The sequence below is a fragment of the Mesoplodon bidens genome (genome assembly GCF_964165515.1).
Source record: "Mesoplodon bidens genome assembly, chromosome: 2".
Lineage (NCBI taxonomy): Eukaryota > Metazoa > Chordata > Mammalia > Artiodactyla > Ziphiidae > Mesoplodon > Mesoplodon bidens.
Window position 1 is genome coordinate 90704664 of NC_138177.1, and position 16861 is coordinate 90721524.

At 43.5% G+C, this 16861-nt stretch overlaps 1 pseudogene across 1 annotated transcript; it reads right to left on the bottom strand.

Moving 5' to 3' along the window:
* Positions 1–1512: 1512 nt before the first annotated feature.
* Positions 1513–4570, bottom strand: LOC308630204 (protein LTO1 homolog; annotated as a pseudogene). The gene is made up of 3 exons: positions 4368–4570; positions 2742–2813; positions 1513–2022 (listed from the first exon to the last, which is right to left on the bottom strand). The product of its transcript is annotated as a protein LTO1 homolog (transcript).
* Between the last annotated feature and the right edge of the window lie 12291 nt (positions 4571–16861).

Here is a 16861-nt window from a genome sequence, read left to right on the forward strand (position 1 = left end):
TAGGCAACAGTGGATCCAACCAGGGAAAGCAGTGTCAGGAAGTCTGATGCTGACAATAGGTGCAGAGAGAGTCCAGACTGGAGCAGCACCATGGAGGGCACTGGAAAGAAACTCTACAGAGAAAAGGGGTTCAACAGAACACCTGATCCCTGATGGGTAGAAGAGGTTAAGGAAAAATGTCATTATGAAACAAAGGCAAAAAGTGCAAGAACATTAAAAGACAGAAACTTCAGGAAAAATGGAAAAGACTGAATACAAAAGAAATGTAATTATAGTGAACACCAGCTCTGCAGTGAAAAATACTGTGTAGTCACATAAATGCACTTTTTTTGCTTTAAAATATGCTGTTTATTTTCCTCTCCAATTATAAAAATAATACATTATCCAAACAGATAGTTTAGGAAGCACAAAAATCCACCCAGGAAAATGACAACAAAAGCCCCTCCATCCCACTAGCCAGAGATAAGCGCTGCTGGTGTCTGTGACGAAGGCGCATCTGAGGCCGTGCGGTATGTACAGATGATGCCTTTTAAGTCCAGCAGAAGACAGAAGAACTCACACTAAAAGGAAGGCTGCAGTAAGGCCCCTAAGTTTCTGCACATAGAAAAGTGGCCTTAAAGTCTCCTCCTCTTGACCATTTTTGATGCTGCAGAGCCCCACCCACCTGGGGACACAGGAAGAGCACGTCCCGGCTCCCTGGGGACAGGGCTGGCCTCTCCTCTCAACCAGATGCCCACGTCCATGGCCACAGGGGATGACGCCCCAGGACTCCACGGGGCACAGCGGGGACCTGCAAGCAGGGACCCCAAGCCTGTGGGTTTGACTGTGCGTTCCAGAGCAGGCACCAGGAGACAGGGCTGGAGTACCAGCTCTACTGCCCAGTGCCCTTGGACCAGGCAGTCTCTTGGGCCTTGGTTTCCTCATCTATAAGGGGAATAACGCCCACCTCATGGGTTCCTGAAGGGACTAAATAAAACATGAGAAGCAGGTCACAGCACTGGCACATCTCAAGGGTCAATAAGTGTCACAGAACCCATCACTCCTTCCCATTAACCTGCTTCGTGTCAACCCTGTGGCTCTCATTTTTTAAAAAACTGTCCCTCTGAGCAGTGACCAAAGCCCAGGGGGTAAAGGGGAGGTTTATCCTATCCAGGGCCAACCCGAGTCTAGATCCAGCCAGGCCTGCCAGGTGATGAGAACCTGTGAGCCGGCAGCCTGGACCCTGGACCAGAGAAGAGCAGCCCTGCGAGGGCTCTGTCAGGGCCATGTTCACACTGCAGAGCAGACAGGGCCAAACAAAGGATGGGTTTGTGTGGAGGGGCCCCATGGGGGGCACCGAGGCGATCCGGCAGACCTCGGGGGAAGGAAGCCTGTTCACAGGCCAAGCTGGAACCCTCCCTACAAAACAATGAATCCCCCATCATTGTTTTGCCTTTAATCACATTTTTCAACACTTAATATACGAACATCTTGATGTTCCTTGATGTTTTCGTCTTTGTGCATCTGTCATCCTCAACATGAAAGTCTGGAACCTTCTGCACTAATTTTAAAGTCGGATGAACGTTTAGTAATGAACAAAGGTGCTTAAATTTCCCTCTAATTCTGTCTAAGTCTTCGTGAAGTTTATCATAAGTAGGGTCATCATAAGGGAATTTCTGAATCATTCCAATCAACGATTCTAAGACCTTCATCTTTTTGCTGTCTTTCTCAGTGGCAGAACCGTGCAGGAGACATCTCCGAGCAAAAGCAAAACCTTGGTAGCACCCGATCTCAGATCCGATTTTAGCTCCATGTAACATGCCATACTGTCTTCCTTCAATCATACCCAAACTACTTCCTTCTTCATAGCCTTCCTGATACCCTTCCCCGTGAAAACTCTCATCCGCCATTATGATGGCGTCGAACATGTCCTGACTCCCGGGCCGGCAGCTGGCCCGACCCCAAACCGCCCCCCCTTGAGCTCCGGTACCTCGCGCTGCGGCCGCAGACCCCACAAGGCTTGGGCACGGACGCCTAAATGCACTTTTAAAATTAAACTATAGACTGAACTCCCAGGACTTAGTATAGCTATAGAACAATGCAACTGAGAAAGAAAATATAATCAGAAGTTGAGAGGTGGGAGGCTGGGTGGTGGGGTGATGTCTGCAAGTCTTCATCTTAGAGGATGAGATGCTGCCTATTGTGGATGGAACAAAAGAGAAAGCTGTTAGTATATACTGAAAGTTGCAAGGATTTCCAAAGAAGGATTAAAAAATGGTGGTATTGGGAGGATGGGAAGGGGAAGTAGGGTGTATGCTAGGGACTTGCTCATCTAGGTACAATGGCTGTAGTGGGTGCAACCAATGCCCTGCCCAGACAACCTGGTCCTGACCATGGCAGCACACAGCGGCTCTGTGTCCAGTTGCCAGCTTCTGCATTTCTTTGCTCCAGGGTTTTTCCTGCCAGAACTCACTTTGCTGACAGGAGCAGCCCTAAACCAGTGATCCTGGGCTCCGTTGTCCACTGGCTCCATTTTGCCCTGGGATCTGGCTCCAGGTGCCCACAGTGGCAGCTGGTTTGGTGGTGTACCCTTTCCTGGCTGCCTTCCCCACCTCATCTTACTTCCCCATCCTGTCCTTGAATCCTTGTCTCATGGTCTACTTCTGAGGGAACCCAAACTAAGGCAGTCTGCCCCCCACAGATCTGAAAATAGCAGAAGCATTTTATTCAGAGAAACAGCTGACAGACGTATGGGGAGTTACCGATACCTGGACCAGGACTGGAGGTGGGAAGGGGTGGAACTGATGCCTTCAAATAGATGCCTGTATGTGTACCTGAAAAACAATCATTTAAAACATAAAGCAAACTGGAATAATGTGACAAAAGAAGAGAGCACAAATATATGTGGGTGGCCTGGCCTGGGCTCTAGGTCCAGATCCCTTAACTTTTTTTTTTGTTTTTTACATCTTTATTGGAGTATAATTGCTTTACAATGGTGTGTTAGTTTCTGCTGTATAACAAAGTGAATCAGATATACATATACATATATCCCATATCTCCTCCCTCTTGCGTCTCTCTCCCACCCTCCCTATCCCACCCTTCTAGGTGGTCACAAAGCACCGAGCTGATCTCCCTGTGCTATGTGGCTGCTTCTCACTAGCTAGCTGTTTTACATTTGGTAGTGTATATATGTCCATGCCACTCTCTCACTTCGTCCCAGTTTACCCTTCCCACTCCCCGTGTCCTCAAGTCCATTCTCTACGTCTGCGTCTTTATTCCTGTCCTGCCCCTAGGTTCTTCAGAACCTTCTTTTTTTTTTTTTAGATTCCATATATATATGTGTTAGCATACAGTATTTGTTTTTCTCTTTCTGACTTACTTCACTCCGTATGACAGACTCTAGGACCAACCAGCTCACTACAAATAACTCAATTTCGTTTATTTTTATGCCTGAGTAATATTCATTGTATATATGTGCCACATCTTCTTTATCCATTCATCTGTCGATGGACACTTAGGTTGCTTCCATGTCCTGGCTATTGTAAATAGGGCTGCAGTGAACATTGTGGTACATGACTGTTTTTGAATTATGGTTTTCTCAGGGTATATGGCCAGTAGTGGGATTGCTGGGTTGTATGGTAGCTCTATTTTTAGTTTTTTAAGGAACCTCCATACAGTTCTCCATAGTGGCTGTATCAATTTACATTCCCACCAACAGTGCAAGAGGGTTCCCTTTTCTCCACACCCTCTCCAGCATTTATTGTTTGTAGACTTTTTGATGATGGCCATTCTGACTGGTGTGAGGTGATACCTCATTGTAGTTTTGATTTGCATTTCTCTAATGATTAGTGACGTTGAGCATCCTTTCATGTGTTTGTTGGCAATCTGTATATCTTCTTTGGAGAAATGTCTATTTAGGTCTTCTGCCCATTTTTGCCACTCCCTTAACTTTGCTTGAACATGTCAGTCACTTTTGAAAGAGAGCCATAAACTGAGGTACATTATTGCATGGATCTGAACAGATGAAAAATATTCTCTGCAGATACTGAAAAAGTACAACTTTAATCATAGTAATGGGGGATAAATATCCTTCCCACCTTGTTTTTGCTATTGAGTAGGAAAAGACACACAGAATACATTGGTAATCACTGTAGAAATGAGACAGGATTTGTTAAACACTCAGTACTTTATGTGGCACTACTTTATGCTCTTTTATAGGGCACTATTGCATAGTTGTCATTTATAGAACATTTTGTGTCTTGGGTTTAAATATGGCTGCTTGTTGTTGGCATTTTCCCGATAGTACACCATGCCTCGAATGGAAGCTATGACCCAGGACTCTGTAGAAGAGTTCTTGATGCCCCAAAAGACCTGCACCAAACTATTACAAGTAACCGTCATGGCCTCCATCCTCCACTGGGTGGCCGACTTCTCCCAGCTCTGCGGACTGCAGATACCCGGAGCTTCTCAGCTTTCTCCCTTTGCCTCCTTCTGGAAAATCACTGGGCTGCCTCCGGCCAGATTTGAATTTCCTGCATGAACCATCATTGCCTTGTTTAGAGGAGGGAAGGTAGGGTTGGCTTGTTACCATTCCAGGAGAGAAGGTGACAAAGAAGGTCCTTTATGTGTAACATTGAAGAGAAAGGCTTGTTCTTATTTTTTTAGACAATTTTTCAAAAATAGAAAAATTCTGTGTTTTACAAGTCAAATTAGAAATGATTGAAAAAAAAACAAGCATACTGGTCAAACACAGAGTTATATTTAAATGTTCAGATATGAAAACTGTGATCATAGAAGATATTTTGGGGTATTTGTTTTAATAGTGTGATGAATATTTTTTCATTTGCTTAAAATATTTCGAGAAGTGTACTCATAATTCAAGCTTGGAAGTACAAGGAGGGGTAAAATAAGTGTAAAAATAAAATAAAACAAACAAGTAAAATACACCACAGAATTGTTTACTCACAAAATTGAATTTATTCTCCTTTGTTTTTTGTTTTGCTTTGTTTTTTTTAAACAAAAAGTTGTTTTCCTTGATTACACTCTGGTTGACATGTTTTAAAAGAAATACAGTTTAGGTTTCAGATTAAGACAAGCTTGCTCTGGTATATCCCTGGAATAATTAGCATCATGGGAAAAATTTAATATTACTATTAGGCAAATCAATCTGTATTTTTGGATTAATCTAAAGTATCCTTCAATTCTAGTAAACAGGGTTTTTTTTTAATGCTAAATTCTTGTTTCAATGTTATGCAACTGCATAAGTATAAATATTTTTTCGATGTACAATTGTGACATCCATAGGGAATTTCTCAGGAGAAATAAGACTGCAAACACTTTATTGCACAGATTCTAACAAACATAAATTTGAATCAGAGGAAAATAGAAATTAGGATGTGGAGGAGAAATGGTAGGTTCTGATGTAATGATGCCCCACCACCACCACCACCCCACCCCCGTCACAGGGTCCACCAGCTGCTCACCTGTTTTCCCAACTTCCTCTGATAGCAGGAACTGAGAAGTGCCAGCCTTCACCTCCTTTGCCTCTTTTTTTCTCCTTCCTCTCACCCACCACTCTTTGAGTTGTTTTTCCCTATCATTTTTTAACTTCTCAATTGTCTATTTCCCCTTGTTTGTTAACTTATCATTAAAAAACTGCACACTGGTCACCCCAGAGCCTGATGCCTTCAGAGGGAAATGCTTGAGAACTGAAAAAGAAAATCAAGGTAATAAAACTGGCCTTCTTAAATTGTTATAGTCCTTCAACTGCCTAATATTGGGATAAGCTTTTCAGCTCATTTCCCTCAAGATTCAGAGAAATGTCAGTGCTTGAAAAGAAAACACAGAGAGGATCCAGAGCTGAGATCTGGTGATAATCTGGCCAATTTTTAGCCGGGAGTACAATTTTCTCATCAAATGATCAGTATATAGAACTAATAAAAAAGATTCTTATAAAAATTAGAAAGAAAAGATTATGAAAGTAAAGATTGAAATTATAAGGCCTATTCAAAAAGAATAGAACATATTGGTATAGATTTCCAGTTTTAATTATTATTATTGTTTATTTTAATTTGGGAGATATTGTTTTTAGTGTGTGATACTGATTCTGAAATCTACTTGACATTTAAACACTATTTAATCCTAATGATTTTCAACAGGTCTCTCTGGGTCTCCCTCTTTAAGCCCTAAAACTTGACTGCACATTAGAATCACCTGGGTGGGGGCCAGGAGCGGTATGCCATACCCCAGACCAATTAAATGAGAATCTCTGCAGATGGGATACAGGCACTGCCTCACCCCCACCCCCACCCCCGCCCCGCAATGATTCCAGTGTGCAGCCAAGGTTGAGAACCACAGCAAACTTGTTTCCTTCTGACCACTGCATTTAAATGATGTCATTAATGGTTGAGATGAAAGGACTATAATAAAGGGTAATGTTCTCCGGCCTCCTACATAGAGGAGAGCAGGATAGAGAGCTGATAGGATTAGATGACAGATTAGACAGAGGTTTAAAGGAAATTGTTGAGTCAAGGATGACTAAGTTTTTGACTTAAGAAAGATAGAACGATGAAGTTGCCTTTTATCGAGATGGAAAGACTATGTTAATACCAAAAAAGGTGGGGCTGAGTGGGCAGGTAGAGAACTGGGTTTGAAGCATTTGAAATTTGAGATGCCTCTGAGATATCTAAGGCAAAATTCAAAAAGGCCTATCTGGAATTCAGGGGAGAGGTAGACATAGACATTGAGAGTCAACAGCATCCAGGTGGTATTTAAAGCCAGAAGCTAATTATCAGAGAAGTGAGTAGAGATAAGGAGGAGATGACAAGGGATGAAGACTGAAGCTGGGTGCTCCTGTCTAGTAAAAGGTCGGAGAGACGAGGAGGAAGCAGTCCAGGTGATTAGAAGGAGTAACAGTGAGGTTAGAGGAAAATCTGAAACATGGGCTGTGTTAGAAGCCAAATAAGGTGAGTACTGAGGATGGACTGTTAGCTTTCCCTTCATGAAGGTCACCTGGACAATGAGAGGAAGAAGATAAGTGGGTGACAGAAAAGAAAATCCTGCCCTCCCACACGTGATTTTCTCCAGTATTTATGTTCCTAATGTAAGCACCAAGAAAGCACATAGCTTGTTCACCACGTAGGGTTTAACTGGGCAGGTGCTGTGAAAGTGCAGACCAGAAAGGAAATTGCAAATACTGGAGAGGGAATTGTTGATGTCAGGAGCGTGGAGCCAAAGCAGAGAAAGGGGAAAGGAGGAGATGGATGCATAGCAGTGTGTGGGTTGTTGGACCAGAGGTCCTAATGAATTTTCAAAACAAAGGTGGTGGAAATGATTGGCATATAAATTGAGAGGAGAGAGGGTGGGTCAGACAGAGATTTTGAGTTATAAATCTGAGAGAGAAACAGTTTGGAGAGCTGACAATTTCTCATGATCCAGCTACCTAAAGTCTTTAATGAATGAGAGCTAGTGAATAAGTTGTCAGATGGCAGGGCCTTCGGTGGGATGGGGTTTAACAAGAGGTGGATGTGGGAGAGAACTTCAAGATGGCGGAGGAGTAAGACGTGATCACCTTCCTCCCCACAAATACATCAGAAAAATATCTATATGTGGAACTACTCCTACAGAACACCCACTGAATGTTGGCAGAAGACCTCAGACTTCCCAAAAGATAAATATATTTTTTCTCTTTCTCTCTTTTTGTGAGTGTGTATACGTATGCTTCTTTGTGTGATTTTGTCTGAATAGCTTTGCTTTTACCATTCGTCCTAGGGTTCTGTCTGTCTGTTTTTTTTTTTTTAGTATAGTTTTTAGCACTTGTTATCATTGGTGGATTTATTTTTTGGTTTGGTTACGTGGTGTCCTCATGGGAGAGAGAGGCTGGAGTAGGAGAGGGGAGGATGGGAGAGGCTGGGGGAGGTAGACTTTTATGAGGCTACGGTTTGCAAGAAGGTGATGAGGGGGGAGTTTAAAAAGTGTGCAGGTAGGACTCAGCAATGTGCTCAGCAATGACACCTGTCAATCTTCCTCCCCTGTTGGGGTGGGAGAGGTGCTCCTTGAAGCTTGTGCTTCCAAGGGTGCTTCTCTGTGACCTGAGGCAGGGCACTGCTGGGGGCTATCATGGGGGGGAGGGACAGCTGGTCCAAACAGAATCATCGATTCATGGTTGGTAAGAAAGTATGAGGCCATGGTACAAACCCCAAATGTGGGAGTGTGAAGGAACCTAAACACTGAGTGGGAGAAATAATGGGATGCACAAGGGGGCAGGGGAGGGGACAGCGTCCTGGAGGCAGAGCAATGACCTGCTTTCTTGTGCAGTGACTTTTTAATTCAATCCCAGTGAGGTCTAGTGTGTGGGCGTGGTTCATTTACAAGGGCAGGAATAGGATGAGCAGAAGGCACGATTTTCAAAGAGGGGTATGTAGTAATTACTACACAATGACAAAACTAGAAAGAATGAAAGGAAATTAAACATTGTGAACTATAGAGGCTGTGCTTTTTAAATCAAGAATAGCCAATTAAGCTGTTTTGTTATGTAATATCTCACTCATTAGTCATTGCATTTCCTCTGGTTGTATGTACCACTTCCATGAAGTTGATCTTTATTCCATTATGAAGGAATAAATCAAATCCAGTGAAAGGAAATCTGTCCTCATTGCTATCTACAGGAGGAGGGGCTTGAACCAAAAGTCTTTTGTGGTTTAAGAAGTTTGGTTTCAATTTAATAAAGAAGAGGAGCCTGAGGGATAAGAAAAGATGTCAGGTTTTGCCTTTTCCTCTTGAAGTACATAAATAGAAGAAAAAGAAGTAGTGAGATGTAGACAATGGTAAAGAACATGAAATCAACCCAAGACATATTAAATGTTGATGGGATGCACAAGTACCGAGGATTTGTGGTACCACTGAAAATAGAGTAATTAATTCAACATGTTTTTGTTGGTGTCTGTGTTAATAACTGTCTACCAGGGACTTTGCTAGGCATTAGGCATGTGTGAAAATAAATAATATGTAGTTTTTGTTCTCAGAGCTCACAGTCTATTGAAAAGGCTGACATGAAAAAACAATTTCAATTTAAAGTGATAAGTGATTTAACGACTTTGTACAATGGGAACAACAGATGGGGTGTTGACAAGGCATCATAGGGGAGATGACATTTTTGCTCAGTGTTGAAGGATGAAGCGAATTTTGCCACACAAAGAAGATAAGTAAGGGTGTTCTAGAGAGAGAGAGAGAGAGAGAGATAGAGGCAGAGTATATAAAGGCAAAGAGGCATGAAAGGGTGTGTGTGTTTGGGAAATTGTGAGTTGTTCTGTGTGATTGGAGTGTTCGCTGTGGAGAACGGCTAGACAGATAGATTAAAACCAGATATATGTCATGCTGAGGAGCTGGGCTTCAAAAGAGAGCCAGCCATTGGAGTGATTTCATCAGAAGGGAGTGACAGGACCTGCCAGATCTTTCCAGAAGATGGATGGGTTGGAGGGGAGTGAATTGGAGGCCGGTACAAACTGGAGGCAGAGAAACTACACTCTCATCTTTCATAGCTGCATCCCCAGGGTCAAGTACAGTATTTGGCATATGGTTGGTGCTTGACAAATACTTGTTGAGTGAATCAATGAAGGAAGGAAAGGCAGGACTACTGAGTTGGGGTGGTGGCTGCAGGATGTCGAGAGGAGCTGTATCTGAGGATGGTTGTGTCTCCCTTCCGCTCCTTGCCAGGTCCACTTACCCATGCCTCACAGCCCTGCCTACTCATAAAAGCAGAGCACCCATGAGGGAGACTGAGAAGGAAGGAAGGAAGCACTGAAAAACTGGCATCACAGAGCCCAGGATGAGACAGTTTTTCACAAAGGAAGACATGGCCAACACCGTCACGTGCAGCAGGGACGTCCAGCAAGGACAGGTCCTTGGGCATTGCCAGGTGTGAGATCCTGAGTGACTGCAGTGAGAAGAGTTTCTGGGAGTAGCAGCAGCAGGCTCCAGATGGCAGTGGGCTGAGGAATGAATGGGGGGAAGGAAGAGGAGAGCGTGAGTGTGGACCTTCGCTCAGAAAGCTGAGCTGTGAAGGGAGGAGGGAGCTTGAGGGGGAGGCAGGATCAGAGGCATGCTCTCTCGTTTTTAAGGGTGATAAGTTTATGAACTTTAGAAAAACCAGTGGAAAGCAAAGGTTAAAGCCAGTGGGTAGAGATATTATAGAATAAGGGAGATGGGTTTGGCTAACTAGGGATAATGAAAACTTTTTAGTTTTAAAATTGAAACCTGCATTTTAAAAGAATGAATAGTTGTCAGTAATGGAAATAGGATGAGGTGGAGAAGAGAATGCTAGATGGATGATAGAAAACCTGGAAACTAGTCCTTTCTTTGCTACAACTCAACTGTGTGAACTTCACTAAGCTATTTATCTGCTCTGAGCCTTTGTTTCACCTTTAAAACAAGTGATGCTCTCTGGAATGGTCTATTTCAGCCACAGAACTCTATAATTCAGTGTTATAAGTTTGGTAATATACACATATAAAAATAAGACTTTTCCCCAAATGCAGTTTGCCTCACGTATAACTTAGCTATATTGTTTTTGGAATTTTTGCTTTATATTATCTTTAAGAATAAATGAGATAGTGTGTGAGAAGGAACTTTAGAGTTTTAAGAAGTAAAACAGCTAAATTTCTACTCATTAATAATCATACTAGTATTCTTGACACAGAGACCTCACATGTTTTCCCTTTTTTGTATATATTATCCCAGAGTATGAAATCTTAGCAGAAGGGGGACTAAAATTAAATTAGCTCCTTATCTAAAGATTTAGATGCCCTGGTACAAGCCTCTTAAGGATAATAAGCTAATAATTTCCCTGTGCATGGCAAAATTATGGTTTGCATAACTATTTCCTCATGATTTAATTGAAAATATTAAACATTAGGCACTCGGATACCAGGAACTTTAATACAGGATAACCCATTTCCATCTTCTGTCTCTGCAACCCTGGCAGCTGATGAGGTTTAAATGAAAACAGAAATGCTCATGAATGACAGAGCTGCATTTAGACGTGAGTTGGGCCATTCTCAGACATATTTAAGCACTTGGTCATGGGCCATGAGGTAGATGCCATTTCCAGGGTTCAGTGGAGAGCAGAGGCCAGTAGCTGCCTTGTCCAGCATCACGCTCCAGTATCTGGTGATGTCACCCAAGCATGCACACCCTCAGACCTGGCAGCGCAGCAATCGGCTGGCTTGTCCTTATGCCGAACTTATAAATAGACCTGCTGCACGGCTCTCTCCTCCACCTCCTGAGCTCTGTGTTTTAGAAACACAACCAGTCATGCTGGCTAGAAACCGGACGGCCATCCTCAGCTTCTTCCTTTTTCTTTTCCCCCATGTCCAATGCATCAATTACTTTGTATTTTGCTGCTTCTATAGCCTCTCTTCTGGGTCCCTTTTGCTCTTACTGTGTTCATTGCTCTAATTTCAGCAATAGCTCCCTCCTTTTTCTCCTGCTTCCCAGCTTTGCTCCTTTCATATCCACCCTCCATCCTGCTGCTAGATCTTAAAGACGGCATTCAGGGCCTCCCTGTTTGGGCCTCTGATACCTCTAGAGTCTTCTTTCTCACCCCTGCTACTACTTTCATGTCTAGATTCCAGCAAACGGTGGTGGTGCCCTGTTTCATCTGTTTGCACATGGCTTCTGCTTGCCCATACTGCCTTGTCCTGACTTTTTCTGCCTCTGAAACTTCTATTCATGTTTTCTATTATCTTCCCTTTGAAAGCCCTCCTATTCCAGTCTCTCCAATGAACTATAGAAGGCACGGCCAATTTCTCTTTTTGTGTAGATTAGAGGTTCTACATCATATTTACAGGTTTAGTTTCATCTGTCTCCACAACTAGACTCTGAGCTTCTTAGGGGCAGGAGACTAGGTCGTACCCCTCTAGCACATAATAGGTGCTCAACACATGCACGTGAATGGAACTAAATTTTGTTTCTGTCCTTCATTGCCAGCTATATAACCCTTTCATTTTTATTTTCACAAATATGTTTCTAGTAAATCAGAGAGCTCTTCTTTTGCTTTTCACACATATCCTAATAATAATAATAGCTTCGATTTATTGAATGCTTTCCAAATGACAGGCACCGTTCTAAGAATTTTACATACTTTATCTCCTTTATTCCTCACAACAGCCATGTGAGGGAAGCAGTATTGTCCTTGTTTTGTGCCTGAAGAAACTTAGTCTCAGAGATGAAGCAACTTGACCAAGGTCCGGCAGCAGACTTTGGAACGTGCCTGCAGACCTGGCTCTCCTGAGAACAAGGTGTACACTCTCAGTTACCTTGTACCTGCCTCTTACCAACAGTAGTTACCATTTGTTGAATGGGTTTTGGCAACATAATCTTGGTCACTTCTTTTAAAAAGATATCTTTAAAAATGCACAGTGTGTGAATACCTTCTCTTATTTAAAATAGAAACATCTCAGAAAGAGTTCTTTGACCATTGATCTCAAACCCATCCCCCAGCCCAGAGGAAACTACTATGAGCTTTGTGTGTAGTCTTCCAGATCTTTCTCTGTGCTTTTACACACACTGCACACACCTACATTGTACAGTTGACCCTTGAGCAACCTGGGTTTGAACCACACGGGTCTACTTATATGTGGATTTTTTCACTAAACATGTACCAGAAAATATGTAAATGAGTACATGAATCCCTGGATGTGGAACTATGGATGTGAGATCCTGCAGGGGGGTTGGCCCCCTTAACCCTCATGTTGGTCAAGGGTCAACTGTGTTAGTTGGGTAAAAGCAAACTACTTCAGCAAAGAGGACCCCAAATACAGCTGATTAAAGAAAATAGACATTTATATTCTCTCACGTAATAGTTGCAAGGTGAATAGTTCAGGTAGAAAGATGGCTTTATCCACATGGCCAATCACATGCCTTCCTTCTGTTTTATTCTTGTCTGCATGGTTGAAGTTAAGCTAAAGAGAGCTCCAAATCCCATCATCAGGAAGATGCCAAGAGGCGCTCACACCTGTGTTCTCAGGAATGGATCTAATAAAGGCACACCTCACATTTGCTGATGTTCCATTAGTGGGATATCAACATTTCAAATCTGAAAAATATTCTGTCAAATAACTTGCTGTACTGGGCAGCTGTTTACATGGTTGCCAGCTGTATATGAGAGTCTTCCTAAATTCTCATTATCACTTGATATTGTTAGATTTTTAAAACTTTTACCAATTGAAAGGATGAGGAATATCTCATTTTTCTGTTGACTTTTTTTTCTTATTGATTTGTAAGTCTCTCTCCATAGTAGACTCTAATCTTTTATTGGGGACATATATGCCAAACAGCTTTTCTCTGTCTTTAACTTGTCTATTAACCTTGTTTATGGTTGGGTTTCTCAGCCTTGGCACTACTGACAGACTGGGCTGGATAAGTCTCTGTTGTGAGGGCTGTCCTGGACATTGTAGGACGTGTAGCAGCATCCCTGGTTTCAGGGCGTTAGATGCCAGTGGTATCCCACCTCACTTCCCCAGTTTGGGCAGGGAAAATATATCACCAAATGTCCCCCGAGAGGCAAAATTACCCCCAGTTGAGAACCACTGTTTATAAAAAGCTTAATTCTTAGTACAATTGATAATGATTTTTCTTATGATTTTTCTTTTTTCATCTTGTTTAAGCAAGCCTTTCCTACTCCCAGATAATACAGCTATGCTCTTTTATTTTCCTCTAGTATTTTTGTAGTTTATTGTTCTTTGAAGAATAGTTAAGTCTTTAATGCCCTGGGAATTATTTTTGTGTAAAATGGGAGGCGAAGATTTGTAGCAGAGCCAGTTTATGTGCCATTTCAAATCTCCTTGGCTCTGCCTGGATCTGGCTACCTGCCCTGTTTCCTGGCCAGAGTTACCCTGGCAATGGTTCTCTTTGCTCTCATGGTTATAAAGCCATGGCCACTGAGGCCATAGATTAAGGAGCTCTTGTGTGGTACTGACTGAGAAGGAGAGTCCATCATACCTGCACCCTGAGTAGATGGGACCTGGGGAGGCTTGGAACTTCTGCAGAGGCTGCCTGGAGGGACACACAACCAGGGAGTGTGAGGGAGTCAAGGGGAAAACCAGCCTTTATATTGCTTGTCCGTGCTCCTCTGTGGAGTTCCAAGACACAGTGCTTTCATGTTACCTTTTTGGAGGCGTCCTGCGAGACCAAGCAGTGAGCTGTTTTGGTTGCAGGGCGGTGGCTCAGTAACTCACCTCCATGCATTTGCTCTCCCTCCTTCCTGCAGTGCAGGTTTAGCACGTAGGCATTTACCCAGGCCTGTCTAAAGTTAGAACTTCACTTCAACATTTACCTCGTATGGATAACCAATTTCCTTAACAGCTTTTATCAAATTCTGCCCCCCCTTTTTTCATTCTGATGATGATTTTTGTTGTGAGTAACAAAAGTTACAACAAAAAGTAGCAGGGCCAGGACTAGGGTAAAGTAACTGAGGGACTCGCCTTGGGTGCAAATTTGGGGGAGGGCACCAAAAAAGTCAGTAATAAAGACTAATACCATTTAAATGCAATGTTTAAAAAAGTCAACATTAATGCAAAAAATTCACAATGAGCAAAATATTGAAATTTTAAATAAAGCCAGAATCTGATCTTACATTTGCTTGATTTACACACTCCCCCTAATCCTGGGGGAATTTAGTAATAAGTAATACAGTAATAAGAAATTACTGTATTACATGACAAGAAATCTATAGGAAGATAAGGGCAGGCAGGCTCCAGGCATGTCACAATCATCAACTCAATTATGTCATCGAGGACCCAGATTCCTTTCTTCTTCTATTCTGCTATCATCAGTGTCAGCTTCAGTGCAAGATTAGTGTCCCATGGGATTGCAACTTGCTGCAACATCCCAGAAATTACATTCAGAGGTGATCACATGCAGAGGCAAAGAGGGGACACACCTGCGGGGAAATTCTACTAAATTGTGTTTTGGACCAAAAAAGGGGAACCTTTGTGTAAATTAACTCAATGATACGTTTTCTCCCTAATATCTAGTGTAACTTCCTTGAGGGAGATTGAATTTTGGGAATGGGAATAATTATGGGAAAAGCAGAGACTTAATTTTGTGATTTTTGGGGACACTTCAGGGAGGGCAGGTCTGGGTGGGCTCTGGGAAGCCAGAGGTACAAGAGCACTGGGAAACTTAGGCAGAGAGATGAGGTACCAGAAGGAAGGGAGGGGAACGAGGGGCATTAGAGAAGGAGGCTGAGGACTGACTTGCTGAGGACTGACTGAGTGTGTAGGCCCTGCCTGCTCCCTGCTCCCTCCATACCCTTCAGGACCTTGGAAAAGGGTCTCATTTCCAGACAAGCCTGAGCAGTCATTTGACCTTCAGGCTGTGGCCACTCTCTCATCTGCTCCAGTGAGTGGCTCCATTGACATTTACACGGGAACCTGTGGACATTTCCCAAGCTGGCTAGGCAGTGCCCTAGGAGCTGTGGTGTGTGGCCTTTCTGTCTCCAGTGGCACTGTGGAGGCCATCAGCCTGGTTCACAGCATGAAGACATCTTCCCTGTCTCCTGATGTGGCAGCTCAGGCCAGGTCTGGAGGGCCCTCTCTTGGTCACCTGTCACATTGAGCTGGGCTGGCCCTTTGTAGGCTCAGCATCATGACCCCAGCCTGGGGCTCACCAGACCCTTGGCTAACTGATGGCTGATCTGCTGGAGGTGGGTCTTTCCAGGATGAAATGATGCATCTGACCTGTACTTAATCCATTGCTCAGCTCATTCCTCCCCACGTGTGGGGAGTGGGAGAAAGCAACTTATTTGATTGACTTTGGGAGGACCTGAACACGTGTGGCTCAGCCAGCCCGCCTCCACTTTTTTTTTTTTTAAAGAAGAGGTTGGGGTAGGAGTTTATTAATTAATTAATTTATTTTTGTTATGTTGCATCTTCGTTTCTGTGCGAGTGCTTTCTCTAGTTGTGGCAAGTGGGGGCCACTCTTCATCGTGGTGCGCGGGCCTCTCACTGTCGCGGCCTCTCTTGTTGCGGAGCACAGGCTACAGACGCGCAGGCTCAGTAGTTGTGGCTCACGGGCCTAGTTGCTCCGCGGTATGTGGGGTCCTCCCAGACCAGGGCTCTAACCCGTGTCCCCTGCATTAGCAGGCAGATTCTCAACAACTGCGCCACCAGGGAAGCCCACTCCCTCCACTTTACTCCTTTTGGAGTTGCCTGTCCATAGAACAGGCTTATTTTGATCTGATTTCTGCCATACATGATGTGGCCTGACCCAGTCAGGGAGGCCTCTGATTATTCAGCTGGGGATGAGGGGTGGGTGCTGGTAAGTCTCTTCAGTCTGGGAGCATTAGGAAGTCCATGTAGTTACACATCCAGGCCACATGCTCTAATCCAATTACATCAGAAATAAAGCTGTCTGATGCCTTCCCCCTCACCTCAATGGCCCCTAAAATCCTACCCCAAAAATGGAATTTATTCCAAAGGAGAGAGAGGGACATAGAGAATCTTCTTCCACAGGAAACTTTAAATTTGCTCATTTATTCAACAGATACTTATTAAGTGCACACCAGGTGCTAGGTGCTGGATATGTTGCAGTGACCAAATCCAGCATCATGGAGGTAATATCCAGTGTGTGCATGTTGGGTGCAGGAAGGGGGGAAGGTCAGTAAACAGAGAATCCGCAAATTAGTTAATGACAAATGTTAAGGAATTTTACTATGAAGGAAAAGTGCCATAAGAGTCACTTGCTCTCATCCAGATCAGCCTGCCCCAGCTTCAAAGTCACCCTCCCACACCCCGTTTCCCACAAGGCATGGGGCACCGGGCAGAGTGAACCTTAGAAATACCCTTATGTGTCCCCAGGGTAGATATGCAAGTTACACTCATAG